This window comes from Strix uralensis, chromosome 8, assembly GCF_047716275.1.
Source record: "Strix uralensis isolate ZFMK-TIS-50842 chromosome 8, bStrUra1, whole genome shotgun sequence".
NCBI classification, from domain to species: Eukaryota; Metazoa; Chordata; class Aves; order Strigiformes; family Strigidae; genus Strix; species Strix uralensis.
The window spans coordinates 25,471,270-25,491,652 of record NC_133979.1 but is presented as its reverse complement, the minus strand read 5'-3'; the positions used below and the strand labels follow the sequence as shown (position 1 = coordinate 25,491,652).

At 40.3% G+C, this 20,383-nt stretch overlaps 1 protein-coding gene across 3 annotated transcripts in view; it reads left to right on the top strand.

The window, feature by feature from the left end:
- The first annotated feature begins 15,083 nt into the window (after positions 1-15,083).
- NEK7 (NIMA related kinase 7) overlaps positions 15,084-20,383 on the top strand; it is a 78,982-nt gene continuing 73,682 nt past the window's right edge. For 2 of the 3 annotated variants that reach the window (XM_074876746.1, XM_074876743.1), the window contains exon 1: positions 16,630-16,785. The gene's annotated coding sequence lies outside the window, so the exon portion shown is untranslated. Of the gene's footprint in view, positions 16,379-16,629; positions 16,786-20,383 lie in introns of those variants that run through there. The other variant, XM_074876744.1, reaches the window with a different exon arrangement.

Here is a 20,383-nt window from a genome sequence, read left to right as displayed (position 1 = left end):
TAGCAGAAGACTTTGTTACTCCTGAGGTTTATCCCCTTCCATTCAGCGCTACTGAGGTTTATCCCCTTTTTATTGAGCATGTGTAAAATTTCAACAGAACAAAAAGTTATAATGTATGTTCTTGTGAGGAATATAAGCAGCAAACATAAGTTTGCATGAAAAGGAAACATTAAGAGCATCAGAGGGACCAAGCAATATATTTGGTATCCCACACCTCTATAAAACTGTGTTAATTTATTAAGGCTCAGTACCCTGTCCTTTTCACTGACAATCAGGACCTACTTAGGATTATCAGATTTTCAGTCAAAAGCCGTGTCCTCTTTTCATTCTATTCTTGCAGAAGACCTAAAGCTGAACATGAGGATGGTTCCTCCGTGCTTTTCATGTTGCTACTGAACTACCTGCACACCTTAACTTTTGCAAAATGTAGTACTAGGAAACTGGATGTCTTCTGTTTAGTTTATTGGTTAAATAAAAAATCCTACCTATATGTTTCCTTACATACTGCCTGTTTTCAGCAGATTTTTATAATGCAGTCTGGCCACAGTTAGAAATGAATGATATGGAAATGAACAGGTATAGAAAAGATTAGAACAACAGTAATGCTAATTCCAAGTCATGTTTTCATAAGAAAAAACAACTGAACAAGTACAACTTTTTCTTCTGAATTTATGACTGCTTGTTCTCACTTGTGTGAAACATTGACGACACAGAAGTATTTTCTGGGCAAATTAGCGTACTTGGATTTCTTTGGAATTCTGTTCTTTGATATTTGTTTAATTAAGGATCGGTCCCTATATTTAAAGTCATACTTTGGTAATTTAATAGGCTACAGTAATTATCTCTGGCAATCTAACTTTTTTTGAATATTTAATTGTCAGCCTTTACAAAATCAGATGGAATAAGAAGTTAAAGAACAACAACATCATTTGAACATTAGTGAACAGCCGGGGATAGTCCATGTACCTGTATAGATTTTATTCATCAGCTTGTGTGTAATTGAAATTACCTTTTACTAGGAAAAAAGCAGAAAGTGAGTGGTAACAGGAGTAGGAAAATCATTGTTGGTTTTCTCTGATTTAATGTGAATTGGATATTCGCGAGTAAAGTTTTCATTCATACATATTTTCTTATATATTTTTTTAAGGAGAGTAGTCCAGGAAGCTTCCAAATTCAATTTCAGCTGTAGCGTCATGCCAGAGGAAGCAGAAGTTCGTGGAAGTATCAGTAACAAAACTATATATTCCACTTTTCACTCACAATGGAAATCCCTCCAGAGATTCCTGTTTTCTATTGCATAAGACATGATTAAATGAACAAATAAGAGCGATGGGGGAGATTGGTCAGATAAAAGAAACATAAGGCACTAGGGATGGGTCTTGAATATGTTTGTCCATCCACAGGGGTGAAGTTTACAGAACAAAGAATGGTGCATTTCTAGATACTTAATTAGAATACTTAATAATAGTATATATGTTCATATTTTTGCATGCATGATCTAAAAATAAGTATTTGATTTTTAATAAGTTTGTATGTGTAGGTTTATCTAATAACACTGCAGATATAGCAGCAGCATGCTACACTAAACCTATCATAAGTAAGTAATAGGAGCCACTTAACTTGCAGGTTCAGCTTGCAGATAGCAAACTAGCACCCAGTTTCAAACTTATCATTAAATTCCACTGTATCAGATTGCCAAAACTGTGTATGAACTGTATGCATGAATTATTTGTACCTGACTGCTGTTTCCACAACACATTTGGTTACACTGTCACTTTGCTGCAGGTATATATGGTACAATGTTCAGGTTTAAAACGGTGCACTGGGTTGCTTTCAGATGTTGTAGTAACCATAATATATCTGTGCTTAACAGAAGTCCTTGTATGAGCATTTGATATGTGAACCCTGAAAATTAAGTATATAGTATGTAACTATGTAACCATATAATAAGCTATATAGGAAGTTACAAAAATAATATAGATGTACACTCTAAAAAAATATAAGGCATTAATCTTAAAATATCTCAAAGTTTACAGATTATGAGAGTGAGATAGCTCACAAGAAGCCTTGAGCTAATCAAGAGTATTTTTGAGTACGCTGGGTACAAGATACTTACAGAAGAGTGATTAATACCATTCCTCGGTGAGACTACACAGAAAAGGTGAAATTACTCCCACTTATTAGCCTTGAGAGGCTCTGAATTTTAGAGCAGATGAGGAGATATTATAAAGATTTTATTGTTTAAGATGTGAAATAGAGAACAACAATTTGTTTAAAAGTCTAAAAGATTTGTTTTCTAAACAATAAAGCACTGCCTTATGCAGTTGATTCTATGTTTTTTCAAGAGTCCAGAATTACAGTAGAATTGCATAAGCTTCAGATCTGAAACATGATGGACGTAAGATGTCTGCTAAATGTCAAGTAAACAGTATTTGTTCCACTGCTAGAATATTATTTCAGGTGACTGCAGAAGAATAAGTAATTAGAACAGAAAGCATGATGTTAGGTGGAGATTAAATCTTTGAAGGGAAATCCTAGTCATAGAGAAAAAAATGAAAATTTCCATTAGCTTTAATGAGCCAAGATTTCACTTTCGAAATTTAAAGTTTTGTTTTCAGTATTCCTTGACCTGATACAACACTTTTACTGTCTTTATTTCTGATACACTAATTACACACACAAATATACGTATATACACACAGATGCATACATATAATGAACCAGAAACCTGTATTGCTCTGGAAGGTACATACATAAATCATGTGCCCAAATTAAATATGTGAATAGAGTAGTCCCATATAAATCAGATCCTTGATGCTAGGTACGGTCTTATGTACCCATACATTGGAGCTCCTGTGTGGACAGAATCAGGTATGTGTAATCAATATTGTTCTCTTGAAAGTAAATCTAGATTTACTTTAGCAGTGATTCTGCAACAGAGATGCTAAGAACTCCACTGTAATTCGAAGACTGCAGTACTTTTCACTATGTTCATTCAAGAATGTAAGTATATTCACAAAAAAGGTCAAAAAAAGGTTTACTGTTGAAGCTGAGTCTGTCACTGCTTTTTTAGTAACTCTTATCAAAAAGTTATGCACAGCATAACTGTGCAGCTTGCCTTTTGATGTTTTGTCTGATAAAAACTGTTGTGAACACATCTTGAAAGAGATCATAAAATAATGCCCTTACATTGGCCTTTTAATTAACTATTAATAATAAGACTCCACTGTTTTACAGTTCAATAACGTAGTTTGTCAGTGGATGGAGTACTAGGCTGATTGCCAGCTATTACAGTGTATTCAGACAAGCATCCTCCACCCAAAAGTTTGGCACAGGGAATAGGAGAAATCTTTTAAAGTTCCCATTCAATATTATATGTACTATGAGAAAAAGATGAAAAAGTAGGCAGAGAAGGAAGATACACAAATTTTAAGGCAGGCATTCCTGTTAAACACAAATTATTTTTGTGGTATTTGTGTACATTCGGTGAAGAACCAGAACCTGTTGAATACAGGCGCTCCACTGTTTCCTTAATGCTACATCCTTGAATAAGATCCTGGATTTCCTTAATCAGAATGACTGAGAATGGCAACATTTTTGCTGGAGCTACTCTGTGGCATGGTGCAGTGGGGTTAATCTACATTTCACAAAATAAAAGGAGTTATGACAACTGCAGAAATGAAAAGGAAAGCTTCTTGCCAGTCTGTGTGTCTCAGTGGCTGTACAGAACTCTCCTTCACACTCTGCATTATACTGACATCCAAGCAAGTAGCCACAAGAATCAACTAAAAAACGAAAAAAAATTGAAATTTTTCCTCAGGAAAAAACGAGTTAAGTAGTTTCCCCATGCTGTAGGAACTCCAAAAGAGAGGGGTGAATTCCATTCTCCAAGATTGGTGTTAATACAGAACTTTGCAAGAAGTTACATAAATTAGAGCTCTGTAACACAAAAGTTAGTATCAGATTAACTGCAAATGAATAATTTTAAATATTTCCTTGTCTTTTCTAGAGTGCTTGAATATTCCCAAACAAATAATGAGCTTTGGAAGGTATTCATTTCCCCAAGAGAAACAAAAGTTTCTGTAAACTTGACTTTAAGAAGTATTGCTGCAGGCAATGAAATCTATACAAGCAAACAAAGCCCAGGAGATAGGTTGCCTTCTGGCAGACTATTAGAAAATATTTTTTTAGCAACTTGCTACATTCTTCAAAATAATAACAACTATTATTTTTAAATGGAAATATTTTCTGTTTGAAGTAGTATTTTAAAAAGCCTTGGGATCAGAGCACACCAGAGTAGGTCTTATCGCTAGTCCTATTGAATGTGAATGCACTATGACTCAAATCTACAATAACATAACCAGCCATAGCTTGGGTTTTATGCTGTCTGGGCTTGAAAGGGTGGGGTTTTGTTTTTGTTTTTTGGTTATTTTTTGTGGAGGGAGGTGATTGATTCCATGAACTCTCAGACCAACTTTGGTTTTGAAGGTCTGGGAGACTGCAGAGCTTTTCTCTGCTTCAGACCAGTTCATTTGATGGTCCTTTAGTAAAGGCTCTGCAAGTGGATATGGAGACAAGTCCTCCAAACTCTGTGGAAGGCAAATGATGCACCATTTTTCTACAAAGTTAACTTGAAAAGACAACTGAATGCAACTTTGCTGCTAGGAGAATAGAATTAGAATGGTACAATGCCCTCCTCTAAGAAAGGGAGCTCTAAATATTTTATATGAAAGCTCCTATTTTGTGAGTGGAGCTACCTACTTCCACCATACAGCTGAGAGAAAATCTGGACATCAGAAAGGGGCAGGCTGTGGTAGAGCAAGAGATGTTAGGCTATACATGCTGTCCTGCTAGCTGACAGTCCACTGACAACTTGCATTAGTCTATGTGAATTTGTCATTTTCAGATTATGAGAAGGAATTTATAGATTTAGTTTCTTTAAAAAATGCTAAAATAAGCTTGGAACAGTAATTTGAAATGTTGTATTCTGGACACTGTGACTTGTAGATTTTTAACAATTATTTTAATAGACCATCTAAATTCGGGAACTGGACATCTTATCTCTACAAATATATTTTCCCCCATCTTACAAAAACAATTATGCACTTGCCACTAAACAGCTGCCTACTTCCAACCTTCAACAGAGTAGAGAGTGAGGAATGTGCATCTGACATGTAACATAGAAGATCTACAGGCAAAATTAAGGTTTTCTCATGTAAATTAAAAAAATAGATTATGGCATGAAATCTAACAGTACCTATTTACAACCGCATTAAATTATTTGGCAGACTGTTAACTTCAGCCATTAAAATAATTATTCAATGTGAGAGAAACATGTAACAGTAATATTTAACATTGGTTTATCAGAACTTTCTCATTTACTCATTTTAATGACAATGCCTGTAAGAATAATATGACAGAAGAGTATCTTACCATGAAATATAGCAATTGACAGCTTTACTTTAACCAGAGATTTCTGTTTTCTTTAGATGAATTACTGCAAATATTTTGCTATACCTGTTTCTAATTGTAGTGATTTAAAAAGTCTTATACACTTTGATCCTGTGCTCTTGGGATAGGGAATACAGTACCTTCAGGACTGAGTTATAGACACCTCCTTTTGTAAATCTGTTTTGAAATGAGTTATATGGGGAAACCTTCAGAAATTCAATAGAAGTTTTTGATGTGAAGTCCTGAAATCTTGTTTTGGGGAAAGTTTGTATTGTAGGGCCAAAACAATGACATTGCTCAGCTATGGGGATGGAAGAACTGTGTCCTGCAGATTAGATATCTCTACAAAGTAAAAGAATGCGCTGCAATTATAAATAACATCTTAGACATGACACAAGCGCCATGCATTTTAGATGCAGCAAAGAATACAAATGAGTTTCTGCTAACAATTGGTATTCTAAAGTATTAAGTTTTCTATTTAAATGAAGTTTTCCCATTATGTCTCATTATTTCACTCAGCATTAATGCTTTTATGCCTTTTTCTTTTTTATGAGATATTATACCAAAAATAAATAATTAAATCACAGATGAACTGTCAAAAGGGAACATTCATATTTTAACGCAACATTAACATTTTGGTAATTAACATGGCAGTTAATGCTTTTAGCAGATGTAACAACATTAGACTTGTAAATTTTAATTAAAGTTAATGGTTCACGATAGCTGTAGGGATCAGGCATCCTCTCTGGATACTGAAAACATGTCTAATGTGATTAGAAATACTAATTGAAGAAAAAAGGACTGCAATAGTAATGACTGTACTTCTTTATCCTACTAAATTATTACAAACCTGAAGCAACTTTAAAAAATATATTTGCAGGAGGAAGATTGAAGCGTCAAATGCTCCCCTTGAAGAAATTAAAAGGGGTCAAAAGAACACTGCAGATATTTTCTGTATGTTAGAACAGGGAAAATCATTAATTGAAAGCCACTGCTCCTTCCTTATCCTCCGGAGACCATATTCCCAAGCAATACTATAAAGTTATTTGGTTACATTTCACATCCCTTTTGGATTTAATTAGGAACTAATGTGTTAGTTTTAATTCCCTCAGAGGCTTTGAATTCCAATAGCAGGCAGAGAAACAGGACTGGCACTGGGAACTATGACTCAAATGGACGTTTCTCAGTTTTAGTGCAAGTTAAGAGATTGGTGGTGAGTCCTTTTCACGGCTTGCTGATACATGAAACATTTTAATAAGCACAGGGAAAGGATTAGTTTTACTAAGGGTAATTACAAGCTGCTAGCCACCTATAAAATGCACTCCCATTTTATTGTAAAATGCCAACAATATTTATTTCACTTGTTCTGTGGATTTTTTTTCTCTAAAGCTGGCTCCAAAGTCTGCTGAAGTCAGTAGAAAAATTCTGCAGTCCTTATTCTAGCAAAATTGCCACTGAAAATCATGTTTTTTCTACTGGGAGTTCTAGCTAATAAAGATTAAACACTGGAAATTAAGTTTGCTTTTTTTGACTGACAATAGTTATTTTTACTATAAATGCATTTATTCCCCGCTAGTGCCATTAGCTCTGTTTCTGTCAACACCCTTCCAACATCATCATAAATTACTATTCATTTGCACTGCGGCACAGGCATAGGTTCCATTCTACCAGGCAAAGTGCAAAGACATGGTGAGAGACAATTCTTGTTTGGAAGAGTTGCACTCTAACCAGTTGTGACACAGGCTAAGAGGAGGGATGCTAGGAGAATGAATGCTGGTTTATCTTCATTTTATTTCTAGTTGAAAGGCTGGAACAAGAGATTAGGAAATTTGGCCAACCTTATATGGAAAGACTGAATAAAACTATACGAGCAAAATTTGTTGAGTAACACTGGAATTCAGAACATTTGTAAAAACTTATATTAGCGTCTGGGCAAAGACCCGACGTGCAACGTATATGTCTTTTTGTCTTGTATCAGGACTACATTTAAAACTAAATGGTGTTTAAGTAATCATGAACCTCAGGCTGCCTTTCTACAAAGGTGTACATTTTGTTGAATTCAGGTAAGAAGGTCTGAATAGTGCATTCTGAAGAGCTGTCCAGTTGTATCACCTGGTATGATACACTGCATAACATCATATATTTGAATATACACCTCCCAGAGGTCTGTGGCTTTATGATTTACTTGTGTGTTAAATAGCCAAAAAATGCTTTTATCTTATCTATCACTTTCAATTGGAAAATCCCAAAATATTTTACAAACTTTCTTCTAAATTTTACCTGTGTTACTATGGAAAAATTGTAAGTTGCTTCTATGGATTCATCAGGGATTCAACACTATGATGTCTGATCTATTCAACAATTTAGTCAGGTGGGAAGGGGAAAGAAAAATTATGGTTAACATTTCAGTAAATTTTTTAGACACTACATCTTTATTTCCTAGATACCACTGAAACTAATGTGATTCTGCATATGGATCCATAAACATGGATATTAATTTTATTTGACTTTATTTTATTTGACTTAAAATGTAACAGCCATGGATTTTCTTTAATATCTTACTGCATTTTTGTTTTGTAGTTTTATAGTAATAATGGCTCAAGCATAACACAATTTCTGGCAGCTATGACTTACTGAAGGAAAGGACAAACTTGACTGAATTTTCTCTTTTTGGTTAAAATTCACAGATTCAAACAGCTAAGGCCCAGGTCTTCAGCTGTGTAAATCAGCATGACTCCACAGAAGTCAGAACAGCTATGCTGACTTACACTAGCTAAGAATCTGGACCTCAGTGACACCAAATATACAGTTTATAGGTTTTATTGGCAAATACATGTTTATAGACTTGAAGGGGGTTTCTAATCCTGTGTCATATCGTAAACACTACTGCCTTGGACAAACAGACAGAACAATAATTTGGAAGCTGAAAGGCTTACCCACTTCCATAAGAATTTCTTTTATATGAATATGTTTCTGTTATTCTGTGGAAGAACCTCATGCACGAAGGGTCATTGCCAGGCACAAGTTAAATAATTTCTACCGTTGGAAAAATGTACTAGTAGTCAGATTTTGGCATTCAGAGCAGGGTAATCAATTAATTTACAAGGTGGAAACTTAGAAAATATATAAAGGGAATACTTTCCAGTCACTGATTAGAGGTTCATTGTCACAGAGTTACTGAGCCCAAGAAATTTGTAATGTTCAAAATAGATTGGACCTTTAAATAAACAGAGGATGTCCTAGCAAAAAAAAAAAAAAAAAAAAAAAAAAAGTCTTGAGAAGAACAGCAGCTTGATGTATAAGGGTTTATGATAACTATTTGTTAAATAGGAACAACTGAGGTAAGATACAAGTATGTCCGTTACTGGGTTCTTGAACAGAGTCATTGCTATTGTGTGTAACTTGAGCATGGTACAAATATCTCTAAACTGAATTTGAACTTGCTAGTTGGTAGTCTATTACTGAAGTTTCTAAAATGAGGGAGAGTAGCTGTGCCCTCAGGGCCCATGGAGAATGCTAGGACATCCGGAGGGAAGATGTGGATGGACCGAGATGTAAAAAACCTGAAGTCTGCTCATCTAGTTGCAGTGGAGTGGGACTCTGGATGGGCAGAATAGCCTGTCCTGTCCTGAGGTCAGCCTGTGGTCAATTATCCTGCACCAAACTTTGGTTTTCTTTATTACCAGTGAGCAAGTTAGGTTGGTCTTATTGTGATAACTATAGTAAACATACAAATATTTTCTTTCTTCGTTTAAAAAAACCCCATGTATTATGATAATACATGGAAATGACAGTGTGATAGGGCAAAGGAAAATTTTGAAAAAGAGAAACATATTTTACTGTGATTATCTATATAGCACCAAATTTTAGGAAAAGGTATCGCACAGAGGACTTTTATCACAATTATTAAGAACAAAATTAAGAGGCTAGTTGTACCATCAGGCTTTGCCTTGCCAACCAAAACATTCAGGTTTAGAAATAGATCCATGGTTTCAGTTGCTAATTGTATCATAAAAGTTACAGGGTCAGCGCTGTGGCAAGAGTGTGTACTGCCCACACTGCTGCTGCTGCAGCAAAACTGCCAGATAATCTACACAGCAATATCAGCCTCGGCTCCCTGGGAAGGGCACTGCTGCATCAGGCCTCGCACTGAGAGGTGACCATGAGTTCTGCTGGGAAGGGCAGTGCCTGGGAAACACAACCACCTTCTGTCCGGTGTGGGCATCTGCTACAGAAACCACCAACTGCTCTGAGGTGCCACTTTGGTGTCCCTGTGCCAAACGCTGAGTACAGCTCCACAAATTGCAGAAGTTCTAAGTTGTAATTATTAACCATAATAATTTCTATCCAAGCAGCACCTTTTAGGCTTCCTGCCAGGCCTAGGTATGCTCACTCTGCTCACCACTGCCTACTGGTAAAAATTATCTTTTAACCTTCATTGTTTGAATCTCCTAATCTTATGCCTTATTTTGTGTTATTTCAGTGATCTTTGGCTGGATGAGTGTCTTTTAGATTTTATTTTGTCAGTTTTCGATCTGGAAGTAGACTATAATTTTCAGTTTACTCCCACTTTTGGTGTCCATACTCTGGTTTTCACAAATGGCAAAATTTTCCTGCATGTGACAAAAAAATTATGGAGGAATCAGTAACAGTACATTGTATTAATAACATTTTTGGGACCCTAAATGAAAGAAGGACTAAAATATTTCTGTTTCAAAATACTGAATTAAAAACTTAGAACAATCAGCTTTTTGAATAAGTATTGTTGTTGGTGTAAAATAGACACGGTTAGCTACTCCTTCACTGACAACATTGTATTAATTAGTTCTTTGTGAAATTTTGCCATGGTTTTAGGTTCCTTAAGCTCAATATTCTCACACTTTTCTATGTAGCTGTACTTTTCCACACAGCAGTATTGCTAAGGGTTTAAGATTCTCTGCTCTCACTTGAAACTGAGCTGTCAGCCTTCAGGTTTAGAATCCCTGTTTTAAATATACAATTGCAGAGTCAGTCTCCTTAATGTTTAAAAATTTCAGTATTTATATGAGAAAGAATACCTCCATTTTCCTTAGAACACAGTTCATCTCTGTAAGAGGTGAACAAAATCACATCTGGAAAAATGTATAAAGCAATCCCATTCCTCAATATCTGTTGTCTCAAAAAGATTTGAAGCTGGTGGTCATACCCATACTTTTTTTATTTATAGTTTAAATGGTTATTTATGGTCTTTTCTGTGAAATTTTTTAATCCACTCATACTTTTCACCTGCACAGTTTAAGTAGTCACCATATAGAAAAGTGCTTTGATCTGTTTCATTTAAAAATTTTACCTGCTACTTTCATTTTATGGCAGCTAATTCTTTCACTATAGGAGATAAGAAATAATGACTCCTTCATCAATATTAACCAATAAACCAATAACAATCACAATTTTCTATCTTTCTTCAGTCATCTCATAGAATCACAGATTCATAGAGTGGTTTGGGTTGGAAGGGTCCATAAAGCTCATCTAGTTCTAACCCCCCTGCCATGGGCAGGGACACCTTCCACTAGCCCAGGTTGCTCAAAGCCCCGTCCAACCTGGCCTTGAACACTGCCAGGGAGGGGGCAGCCACAGCTTCTCTGGGCAACCTGTTCAGTGCCTCACCACCCTCACAGTAAAGAGCTTCTTCCTCATACCTAATCTGAATCTACCCTCTCTCAGTTTAAAACCATTACCCCTCATCCTATTCCTACACTCCCTGATAAAGAGTCCCTCCCCACCTTTCCTGTAGCCCCCTTTAAGCACGGGGAGGCCACTAGAAGGTCTCCCCAGAGCCTTCTCTTCTCCAGGCTGAACAACCCCAACTCTCTCAGCCTGTCCTCATAAGGGAGGTGCTCTAGCCCCCTGATCATCTTTGTGGCCTCCTCTGGACCCGCTCGAGCAGGTCCATGTCCTTCTAATGTTGAGGGCCCCAGAACTGGACACAGCACTGCAGGTGGGGTCTCACAAGAGCAGAGTAGAGGGGGAGAATCCCCTCCCCCAACCTGCTGGCCACACTTCTCTTGATGCAGCCCAGGATATGGTTGGTTTTCTGGGCTGTGAGCACACGTTGCTGGCTCATAGTCAGTTTTCTATACACTGATACCCCCAAGTCCTTCTCCGCAGGGCTGCTCTCAATCCACTCCTCGCCCAGCCTGTATTTGCTTGGGATTGCCCCAACACATGTGCAGGACCTTGCCCTTGGCCTTGTTGAACTTCATGAAGTTTGCATCTCATTTAGCCATTTATGTTTAAGCTGAAGTTTCCCATACATTTTTCCTCTTATACAAGAGTTTGCTTACCATTAATTTTATTTTTCATCCCTCCTGTTTTACAGTTCTAGAGTTTTTTGTTCTTCTACATTATTATCCTGCATAATTTCATACCACTGGCAAACTTGGTCATTGTATTATCTGTATTATTTATAAAGAGTATGTCAACAGCAATGGGCTCAGCACACATCCCTATGAGATTCTAGTAGAAAGCTCCCTCTCTTGTGGAAGTGGATTATTTATTTCTACCTTTTTTCCTATCTGAAATCAGTTATTAGCTAAGGACTAGTCCTTTCCTCTCATTGCAAGGCAGCTTAATTTCTTTAAGAAGCTTTAGTGAAGAATTGTCAAGAATTTTGAAATACAGGAATCTTACCTCATCCAAGCTCACCGTTTCCACATACCTTTCCAAAAACTCTTATAGGTTTGTGTGGTATAAAAGGCTTCCCTGTTGGAATCTCTCATAATATCTAATACATAAGCAAATAATTTTTATATCCTTATCTTTGTTGAATCCTTCTGTTTTTAAGTCACGATCATTTATGGGCCCTGCAGTCTACAACAGCAGGCTTCCTGTTTCTGATGTATTTGGAAGAGGTTTTACAATAAAGTTTTATACCGTTACCAACATTTTCCTTCAAATGCTTTTGGCCTGCCTTTTACAGTTTTACATTTAGGTTGCCAGAAGTTTTGCTATTTTCTGTTTTCCTCATCTGAACACATTTTTTTTAGCAGTGCATTTTTGGTTTTAATACTATCCTTTATTCTCATGCAGAGCTCTGCTAGTCTTTTGAAGCTCCTCTTACTGGCTTTGATAGATGACACTTACTCAGAAATTCTAATACAGGTCATTTTCCCCTTTGGCTATTCCTTTTAATTTACTTTTAACAAACTTCCTTGATTTTATGTAGTCCCTTTTTTAACATTTACTGTTGTTATGGTAGATTTATCTGGCCTTTTTACTTCTGAAAGCGTGTTGGATTTGAATATATTAGGATCAAAATTCTGAAATGGTTCTTTGATACGGAAGTTCTGAAGAAGATCTGGTGCCCTGCTTGGTCCAAATCAGGAGTTCTCCAAGCTCCTCTGATGAATTGCTCCATTTAATGATTTATGTTGTCTAAAAGCTTAAGTTCTGCATAAGGCCCTATCATAATATTTATCCAGTGTAGTTATAATGGATCTCTCTCTTTACTTCTGCCTTCACAGCCTTTCTGATTTCCCCTACCATGTCACAGACAGCTATCCTAGCCTTTTTACTGTTAGTAACAAAGAACCAGGATAGAGGGAAACTTGAAGCCTGTATTTTCAGGCTTCAAGGACTTAGAGCAAGGCAGTTGCTTCTTTTGATTAATTTCCTGTAGTTTATTGATTTGAAGAACCCAAAGAATTTTTAACCAGTGAGCTGTTATGTTACGCTCCTACCTCTGTGACCCCAAAGATATCTATTCCCATCCTCCACTGTCCTAGTGAGCTCTTCTGCCTGAAAGTTTTAAAGTTTTTAAATCTGTATTTTTCCTGAGTCTTAAGTTTATTCTGTTAGTGAACATCTCAAGAATCTAGATGTACAGAGGCCTGGATAATAGCAGAAAGCAAATTAGGAATCATCCGGGGAGTAGGTCTAAACATCTGAGTTCCCGGTTGACTTTTATGTTGTTACCTAACAATCTCTGTCTGCTTTTAAGTCCAGTAGCTTAGTCCTGGCAAAAGACACCATTTCCTAGTTCAGCGACAATCCAAGTGTAACATTGCCATTCCAAATAATATCTTTTGACATCGTTTGATATTTTTGATATCCTTGAACCCTGGCCATATTTATAGGTTATATATATTCACAGATTTCAACTATACAGATCAGAAAAAGACCGATGGAGCTTTCTTAAATTAATATTGATATGTAAATAGATTTATATTTATATTCACTAGCAAGGCTAGTGAATTGCAGCATCCATTGACAAGCAGTGAGGGCTTCATTCTTCTGCCTCTGGCCTGTTTGATTCCAGGTGTAGAGCATTTGCTGGCAACACCTTCAGGAGTTGATAAGGAACAAGCGATGTTCTCCCTCCCAGATCCCTAATTCTAGCATGTCTTTGTCCATTTTCTCTAATACTTTGCTAGCTGGTTAGGCAGTGTCCTCTCCAGCCTCCATGAGAAGTATTTGCCAGAGGTAAGGTGCTCCTTAACAATCCCTAAGGCTACTGGATCTTCTGGAGCCTCTTCTGCCTTTCTGATTCTGTGTGATATAAAGGCTCCAGTACAGGGAGTACTAGATGAATATATTTAACTGAAAATGTACATTGAAAAGCAAAGAAAAACATCCCTCTATAAATATTTGTACGGCACAGGTCTGAAGACAATCTTCTTTGGTATGTCACTTTGCAAATTTAAAATCAGTGGGTGCACTGTAGTTACATTTATATTAAAGGCTTTTTGCCTGGTCATGGTGATGGACTAATTAACTGAAGGAGCCTCTTCATTTTCAGGTTTTCTGATTTTCAAGCACCAAAAAGGAAATGGAAACAACCATCCTCTAAGAAGGGTGAGACTGGAATATGGGAAAGAGTAGATGCTGCAGCAATTGGTACTGTCAGGCTAAAGTAGATGTTGGATTCAGGCAACTAAACAGAGAAGTAAAAACATGGAACTGTACAGTGAAATAACAGCATGGAGAAAATGAAGGAAAAGGAATGAAAGTAAGTGCAGTGAGTATAAAAAAAGGATGAAAGACAAAAAAGCCCAATACAGTCAGATTAAGCAAGGGAAGATAGTGAGAAACCTACTGGAAAAAAAGGCAAGTAAGCTCTGGGTTATTCTCTTTTAATGCATGAATGCAGAGAAAGCTTCAAATGCTACCTAGGTCTCCCCTAGTGATTGTGAACTGCTCATTTTCCATCTGAGAGGATCTAGAAAAGAGCAGTAGCTGGATATTATAGTAGTAATTGCCTGTACTTGCAAAAATATTATACCTAATAAGACCTGATATTTTGTGGTCAGCTACACACCAAATATCAATCCCTCCTTTTTCCATCAGAGTTTTGCAAATACATGACTGTCTCACACAACTAAATTTTGTTGATACTAAAGGGACTTTTGGAGATGGAAACCATTCAGTGGACTTGCTGATTCTAATTCTTTTGAGTAACTTAACATTATATGGCAGATCTATCAAGGTTTCACTCTTTGGTATGTGGGAAAACCTGAAGTATTGCACTTTTTACAAGAAAACAATCCAGGGAATTCTTGTTCAATGAACTGCTTTTGCAAGATAGTTTATCCATGAAAAAAATAAATCAAATTTATTCTTTCGACTGTACTTTTAAAGAAATACAAACTGCACTTCAAAGGAGATTATAGGGTATGTCTGATTCCCCAGGCAGAGTGGTCACCTTGTCACTGTATTTGGTTCATGACATCAAATAACCCAATGCTAATAAAGAGGAAGTGGGCAGAATGATTAATAAACGTGTTAACATCAGAGAAATGAGAGACAACAAAAAACCCCCTTCCTTTCAAACTTCGTTAGACTTTGTATCACTGAATACACTGCAGATTTCACAAAGCTGAAAAGTTTGCCTCAAAAGCAGACAGTATCATTTTGTACAGAGGGAGGTGAATAGACTCTTCCCAGACACACTGGCCCATTTCCTATTTATTCTGCAAGAGATTTAAATAAAGTATAACTTTACCCGTTACAAGCAAAAAAGCCCAACCCCAACCCTTACAAGACCTGAGAATTGCTTTGGAAAAAATAAAGTACATGTGATTCAAGACAGTTTTAAATTACTGTTTTCTCACTGGAATGCCAGAGATCTCTCTTTTACAGAGGGTTTCCACATCTGAGGAAGAAGCCAGTTGATCACAACAATCCATAACCTTACCGGGGAAATTGTGGTCAGCTTTCATACTTTTTCCCTATGTTGGTTGTGAAGATCTCTGTTCTGTGAAGTTAATTGCTTTTCCTCATGCTGAAGCAGGCTAAACTTTCAGGAATCTGAAAAACGGTAGTGTTCTGGAATTCACTTTTTTTTATCTACTTAACCCCAGTGCTGTTGCAAAAGTAGAAGCTGGTAGGATGGGACTCGCTGAGTCTGGTCCTTTTTGTTCCTGTCACTTTCACTTCTCCAAGTAGGAGTTTGAGTCACTTCCAGCTGACATACTCTGTCAATACCTAAGGTCTTGTAGATCGAGTATCGCAATTTATATACAAAATGAAAAGTGTGTTGTTTGACATGCTGTTTTCCGAAGCAGACTGGGCGAAAACCTTAGAGCCGTGCTGTTCACTGACCCGCGGAAGAACCAGTCCCTGGTTTCCAGAGGCCTGAGCTCCTACTCCCGCTCCCGTACACCCCTGGCTGTGCCAGTAGAGCGCTGCGCTTTCCCACCGCCGTGTTACTGCCGCGCCAGAGCAAACGAAGGCCCCGCTGCGCTGGGCAGCGGAAACACGCCCCCGGTGAATGTCCCCGTCTCCAGACACCGCCAAGCCAGGCGCTTTCAAACGAGCTGCGAGTGCCCCGCGCCCCGCCGCTGGGCGCACGCTGGGCTTACTCGCTGGTCGCCAGCCAAGCCCTCGGCCGGGCCGCGGGCGTTCCTGGCCAGAGCCCTGCCCGGCCCCGCCGGTCACCCCGCGGGACGAGGTCGCTCGGCAGCGCGGGGCGGAGCGCGGCGGGGTCGCGGCTGCCCAGAGCCGGGCAGAAACCTGCACCGGCGCCCGGCAGGCGGTGAAGGGGTGAAAGGGGGAGGAGGGCGAGCAGCCGCTGCCGCCGGCGGACCCCTCGCCTCCGGCCGGGAGGGGGGTGGCGGGGCGGGGCCCGGCGAGCCGCCCCGCCTCCCTCCTCGGGGATGCCGGGATGTTTACGGGCCCGGCAGGAGCAGCAGGGGGCGGGGAGGAGGTTGGGACCGTTGCGGGTGCCCGAGCCGCCCGCCAGGAGCCCCGCTAGGCGCCTGTGGCCAGCACCGGCCCGGCCCCGGGCCCAAGGCGGCGGAGAGGAGCGGAGGCCGGTTCCGGCCCCCGCACCAGGAGGAAGTGGAGCCAGGCTTCCCGGTGAGCGGATCGGCGGCAGGGCTGCGGGGCGGGCGGCGGGGGGGCCAGAGCCGCGGCGGGAGTCCCGGCGGCCGCGCCTTCTCTCCTGGAGGCGCTTCCCCCCGCTGCTCGGCGCCGGCGGCCGCTGGGGGTCCCGCCTCCCGCCTCCTCCCATTGGTCGCCGGGGGATCTTGCTCGCGGTGCCATTGGGCGCGGCGGCTGCCGCTCCGCCCGCCGCAAGGGGCAGGGAGCAGCGAGAAACTTTCTGCGCCGCGCCGAGGGGGCGGGATGGCGGCGGCCGGCGCCGGCGGGGCCGCGGCGGTGCCCGCGCCTCGCACCAGGGAAGCGCCGGCGGCCTGAGGGGCCGGGCGGGCAGCTGTGGGGGCGCCGGGGCGTTGTGGCGGCGGTTGGGGAAGCGGCTCCCCGAGGGCTTCTGCGGCGCTGGGCCCGGCGGCTGGCCCCGCTGCGGAGCACGGCTGCCTCCGTCTAGAGGCGAGCGGGCGGCCGGGGACCCTGCCCGGCGGCGGCCCGGCCCCGCCACCGCAGCGCGCCTCGGGCTGCCTGCGGCCTGGCCGCCGTGTCTCTGCCCCTGGCCGGGTTCTGGGGGTTAGTGCTGCAAGCGGAGCTCCTTTCTGCCATGTTTTCCGTCGTTTCCAGCTGGATTCCTCCGGGCTCCTCTGCCCGCCTCTCACCTGGGAGGTTGGCGTCGGGCGGATGCTCCCCGGGGCAGCCAAGGGGGGCAGCCCAGTCTGGAGGGTTTCACACAGCACTGAGTAAAAACAGCGTCGTCCCTGGGAGCCACGGCCCTGTGGTAGCGAGTCGAGGGAGCCCCGAGCCAGGCGGGAACCTGCAGCCTCTGCCCCTCGCCCGCCCGGGCAGCCGGCCCCGGCTGAGGGCAGCCGCGGTGGCCGCGGCCGGGGCGGGCAGGAGGGCGGAGAGGGGTGCCGGGCCGGCGTTTCCTCGGCTCTGCTCCCACCAGTCTCTCGTGGCCGCCGGGCTTGCCTGGCCTCACCTCTCCGGTGGGTGAGGCTCCCAGATGGTGGCAGCGCCAGGAGCGGTACGAGGCTGCGAGGAGCAGAGGCCTAGGGGGAAACGCGGGAAGTGAGGCATCCTTCATCTCTGGGCTTCCCCCCCGCCCTGCTCCTCTATTCACCTTACGGATGTACGGTTATACTGGTACTGGCCCCGAATTCCACTTTGTGGCCATGCAAAATATACCTGCTTGGCTTTAGGGTTCAGAAATTCAGAATATTGTTCTTTGGGTGGAATGTGCTTTTTTCTGCTCTGCAGTTTGTCAGAAGCATCACTTCTTTGAATGGTAAAACTACTTAGGATGTTAAACCTACTTCTGCTAAAAGGTGATGAGGCACGTGTGCATTAAATCACACAAATACTTAATTCTTGACATTGAAAAAAAGCCCTGTTTCTTAAATTTCTTCACTTCTTGCTCCAACTGAATGGTGAACTTTTGTCACCTTTGAGGTGACAGCACTGTTTTCTCAGGTTGCAATGGCAGCATCACTTCTCAGGAAAGGTCACACATGCATAGTAATTTTGCTGAATGTTGTGGATATATTTCTGTATAAAGTTGTATTACAAGCTTGAGATGCAGAAATTACAGTGAATGATATGTTAATCTGTAAGGTAGACACTTCAGGTGATTAGATGTCAAGTGGATATTTGCAGCTCTGATAAATCAGGAAAAATGAAGTTTAAAAATATTTTGCTTTCAGTGTTATCTAGAAGAAAATTCAGTGTTCCACTGCGTAGAAATGTCTGTATTTGAAATTTTGGACTCAAGCTGTCTTGAGAGAGATAAAATGCAGTAGAAAACAGTCATTAGTTCGTGGGCTATGAAAAACTTAGGCTGAGAAAGGAAAACTGTTTTGTTGTGGAAGGGGGGAAACTTACAAGCAGTATCTGACAGCTTTAAAGTGAGAACTTAAAGCCCTCCAGGTTGGTTTGTTTTTTTTTTTTTTTTTTTTTCCTTTTTGATACTGGAAGAATATGTTAAGAACCCTTGTTCTTTAATTTCAAAATTTGATGACATTACATTTATAAATATTTAATATTTGGCTATATGACCTCTCAAAGCACATTTAGAGATTTTCAGTGTAAGGGTAGAGATACTGCCTTTATCATAGATACCTTCTTTTCAACATACCAATTAGTCATTGGAGTAAAAAAATAATTTGAGAACAAATCAAGGAATTCTAGCCAGCTAAAAATATTTTTTTGATTGACTTATCACAGTGTTTTCCAGGGTCTACAATAATTAGACAAGTAGAATCTTGTCCCCACCATAGAACTTGTTAGATTTTTTTTCTTCTTTGGGAACATTTCAGAGTTCATCTGAAGGCCTGTGACTGTATGAGAAACTCAAATGGAAAATGGGGTACAAGTCAGTTGCTCATTTTACTGTGACCTGTGGTATCTTCTGAATTGTAGGATAGAGCCATATAGCCCACCCATACCTTTCTTTTTGTGCAACAGAGTTGAGCTCAGTTGCATGAAACATAGCCAGTCCACTATATTTCTCCAGAGACAATTTGGTGAGGCAGTTTGTTCGTGCATGTGAAAACCCCCCATGTTTAATAAACTGAGCACAATATCCTGCATTTACACTAGCTCTAAGTTCAGTTGTATCACCATCAATGCCTTGTTGCCTTCTGAAGTTTGACATTTTTCCAAACATCTGTGCTGAATGGATGAGTTCATGTTACCTTGGAAGGTCTCCTGGGAAAAGTCAAACTGCAATAACTTCTTCTCTACCTCCTTGGGAATTTTTTTGATTATTTGGGGCTTATCCAAAAATCCTTTCAGATGCCTGAGGAGTAGTGCTTGGGAATGATGGGGAGGGGATTGTCTTGTGCAGGTTAATACTAAGGATAGTCATAGGAGTAACTGACTAATTTCCAGAAAATTTGTTCAGTTTAGCTACGTTCCATGTGCTTTGCAACAGAGATGAAAATAACTGACCAAAATACCAAAGTGGTGATAAGGGCAGCCTTTAGAGCACTGATTTGCTGTATTTATCACTATTTGACCCTCCCTGGCCACATGGGAAGGAACTCAGCCCTAGAGTGAAGTACAATATCACTACCTCTTTCCTTTGTAGTAAATACTATAGGGATTCTTCCTGTCATGTTAGGTGAAAAAGCTGAAGAGAAGCAATGCTATTAAGATGAGTTGCTTCTCTGGTGAAGATAATCCTATGTGTTTGTCTCTGGCATGTGAAAAGTAACTTCAATTCAGTTGTGATTTCTGTAGCTAGAAAATAGGCAGTATATTTCATTATTCCCTGTTGGACGAACAGAACACATGCTTAGATAAGGGAAGTTGTTACAAAATTTTAAATAAGGCATTAAAAAGAGGAATTTGTAAGAAAATACTATGAACAATCATGTTAAAACCTGACTGCGCCTAGTTAATCTTGTGATATTGGTGAGTTCTTGCTGTTCATTATAGGTGACAAAGTAAATAGACTATTTGCATCATCTGGCATTTGGGAGTTTACATTCAAGCTTCTTTGCTTTAGTTTGCTTGGTATAATTTATAAGAAAAATATTGCTGTCTTATTTCATAGCTAGATCTGTGTTGGACCAGATTAATTACTTCA